The sequence below is a fragment of the Plecotus auritus genome, assembly GCF_963455305.1.
Source record: "Plecotus auritus genome assembly, chromosome: 1".
Taxonomy (NCBI): Eukaryota; Metazoa; Chordata; class Mammalia; order Chiroptera; family Vespertilionidae; genus Plecotus; species Plecotus auritus.
In genome coordinates this window covers 15,275,194-15,279,138 of record NC_137770.1, presented here as the reverse complement: position 1 = coordinate 15,279,138, position 3,945 = coordinate 15,275,194, and positions in this window count along the sequence as shown.

Sequence of the window (3,945 nt, the reverse complement as noted above, 5' to 3'; positions counted from 1 at the left end):
ACCCAAAAACAGACAAGAGGAACACAAAAATCAAGTCAAAGAATTGAAATACAAAGGAGCAAAAAACACTCAACCGAAAAAGCAAAAAGCAAAAAAAAAAATCCAAAAAGTTGAAGATGCTGTAAGAAGACTCTGGGACAACTTCAAGCGTACCAACATCAGAATTATGGGGGTGCCAGAAGAAGACAGAGAGCAAGATACTGAAAACCTATTTGAAGAAATAATGACCGAAAACTTCCCCCACCTGGTGAAAGAAATAGACTTACAAGTCCAGGAAGCCCACAGAACCCCAAACAAAAGGAATCCAAAGAGGACCACACCAAGACACATCATAATTAAAATGCCAAGAGCAAAAGACAAAGAGAGAATATTAAAAGCAGCAAGAGAAAAACAGTTAATTACCTACAAGGGAGCACCCATACGACTGTCAGCTGACTTCTCAACAGAAACTATGCAGGCCAGACGGGAGTGGCAAGAAATTTTCAATGTGATGAATAGCAAGAACCTACAACCAAGATTACTCTACCCAGCAAAGCTATCATTCAGAATTGAAGGGCAGATAAAGAGCTTCACAGATAAGAAAAAGCTGAAGGAGTTCATCACCACCAAACCAGTATTATATGAAATGCTGAAAGGTATTCTTAAAGAAGAGGAAGAAGAAAAAAGTAAAGAGAAAAATTATGAACAACAAATACATATCTCTCAACAAGTGAACCTAAAAATCAAGTGAATTAAAAACCTGAGGAACAGAATAATCTGGTGAATATAATAGAATCAGGGACATAGAAAGGGAGTGGACTGATAATTCTCAGGGGGAAAGGGGTATGGGAGGTTCATGAAGAGACTGGACAAAAATCATATACCTATGGATGACAGTGGGGGGGAGGTAAGGGCAGAAGGTGGGGTGGGAACTGGGTGGAGGGGAGCTATGGGGGAAAAAAGGAGAAATAATTGTAATAATCTGAATAAAGATTTATTTAAAAAAAATAAAGGTAAAAGAATAAAGCCACTTGCCTAGTATAGAGCATTAAAGAGATAAATAAAAAAATCGGCTATGAATAGTTATTGCAACTGAGCACAAATATTAGTTTTGACCTTCCTGTCGCTAAAACAAAAAGAGAAACCCAATAATAAAAGGACTCATTCCAACTTATAAGGAGAGTAAGAGGTTTTCCTTCTAAAATACAGATATCCAAATTTCTAGACATCAGTAACAAAAATATACCATTGGGATAATTTCTAAATGATGAGAAGTTCATATTTAAATATTCAACAAAAGGTCTTCCTCTCCAAGACCACTGCGCTGGTGGCGATTCTCCCAGTGGAAGGGTGTTCCTGAGAGCTACCTACAGAAAGCACATCTAGCGGCATGCATCTGCCTGTGGATTACCCCTTGGGAATGCCAACCCGAAAGGAAGTTCTCTGTCTTGTTTATACACACAGAGTGGAGGCCAAGGACAAATTAAATTGCACTTAGAACCTGTTCATGGCTAACATTGGAGAGAGAGAAAATCCCAGTGTGCACTTCTTGAAATCATTGAAACAAAATACAAATAATGAAGTGATGACTTCAGTTGAAGTCGGATACCAAGCAATATTGTCTTCAGAATCCTTTCCCATTTTGCTGTTCTCTCCCAATCATTTCCTATTTCAAAGGAAAACCTACTTTTCATCCCAAAATCTACTGTCCATAAGAGGAGCTGGCATCACCTTTGTGTGAATCAAGTCACTGTGTTGCCTCTCCCAGGGGTGTTTGCCCTTTAAGCTTTATGTTGTTTTAAATTGATTTCAGAAAGAGAGACATCAATGATGAGAATCATTGATTGGTTGCCTCCTGCACACTCCCTCCCCTTACTGGGGATTGAGCCTAAAACCTGGGCATGTGCCCTGACCTCCTGGTTCATGGGCCCAGGCTCAACCACTGAGCCATACTGGCGAGGCAAGGCTTTATATTCTTAAGGAGGGATATCAAGCATTAGTGAGTAGGTAGGCAAAAGAGTTTGTTTAATTGATGAGAGAAAGAGATCAATTTGTTGTTCCCCCTATCCATGCACTCATTGGCTGATTCTTGTATGTGTCCTGACCAGGATGGAACCCGAAACCTTGGCGTGTCAGGATGACTCTCTTAACTGAGCTACACAGCCAGGGCTGTGAGAGTTTTTGTTCTCTAAGAAATACTTTTCTGCCCCGGTATCATTTCCAGCCGTGGGCAAACTACGGCCCATTCGGCTGTTCTATCCGGCTTGCGGAGCCGAAAGAGCGGAAGGTTCTCTTGCTCTCCCCTCCGCTCCTTTACTTTGAATTTATATTAGTTCACACAAACATTCCATCCATGCTTTTGTTCTGGCCCTCCGGTCCAGTTTAAGAACCCATTGTGGCCCTCGAGTCAAAAAGTTTGCCCACCCCTGATAGGCCCTTGTTGTTTGGGCCGCACACACACTTCCACCCTCCTTGGTTTTGAACCTACTTTTCACCTTTCCCTAGAGTCTTTGAGAACCAGAACTTCAGGTGTTACTATAACAGGTTTTCTGGCTTATTCCCTTGTCATAGGGTCCTGACTTACTAGCTTATGCCTGAATCCCCTGATACTCCAGTTCTTCTGAGACAGAAGTCTTAGAAGAGAGAAAACCATTATTTGTTGAGTAGCTTGCTTTATTTGCCAGGCACTGCATATATTAATGCTTGCAACTACAAAGTTGTATCTTTTACATTTTAGAAAAGAGGCACCTGAGGCTCAGAAGGGTTACAGGGGTCCTCAAACTTTTTAAACAGGGGGCCAGTTCACTGTCCCTCAGACCGTTGGAGGGCCGGACTATAGTTTAAAAAAAAAACTATGAACAAATTCCTATGTGCACTGCGGGCCCGGGACGAGTCGGCTGCTAAGCAGGATAGGCAGCGGCACCCGGCGGGCCGGATAAATGTCCTCAGCGGGCCACATGTGGCCCGCGGGCCGTAGTTTGAGGACGCCTGGTTTAGAAACTAATTCAAGATGTAGTTGGCAAGTGGCAGAAAACTCACAAACTCGACATACCTGGCTCCAAAGACAGCACATTTTCCATCACAGCAGTGGTTCTCAACCGAGGTGGATGTGTGCAATTTCTGACCCCCTCCTACCCACCGGGCATTTTGCACCTGCACTGGCTGGAGACATTTTTGTCACAACCAGGGTGAAGTGGCTGGGTTGCTACTGGAGAATCCAGGGCTGCTGTTGAACGTTCTACAGTGCACAGGACACCACCCCCCCACCCTGCCCCCAACAAAAAAATTATGCATCCAGCCCCAAATGTCAATAGAGCAGCTGTGGTGTGGCGCTCCGTTACAGAATGCTCCCTGCCCTGTTCTGGACCTTATTTCCAAGGAGGACTCAAGGGTAACTGCTTCTAAATTAAATTGTAAAAAGCCACGGATAGATCAACTCCTGGTTGATGTAGCAACTCTCTTCCATCCTAAAGGAACACAGATTGGAGCCTCAAGATAAAAAGGGCGAAGTTGGGAGGGGGAGTGGTGGGGGGGAAAGCACGGTGAGCAGAAAGGAAATGCAGCCGGTTTATTGAGGTTACGAATTAAGATGTACACATGCAGATGTTTTTCATCCGCAGGATTTTCGCTAATCCAAACGTTCACGGGCTGCTTCGAAATGTAGTTACTTGGAACTGGTGAAATGGAACCCTAACCTAAACCAACATTTGCATTTAACTTTTTCCGGGACCCAGGGGGTCTTGGATGCTGGATGAGACCTTCTCTCCCGGCTCTTACGCAGGGACGAGGCCTGCCGGGTGCTGGGGCTCGGCTCCGACCAGGAGGCCGCTCTGCGGGTGACTGCCAGGGTCCCCCCAAAACAGGCCGGCCGCCGCTCCACGCTCCACTGCTCTCCTCCTTCTCCCCGGGTACCCCCGGGGGTGGGGCTGCGGGAGCGCGCGTCCTGCGCCGTGACGTCATAATCCC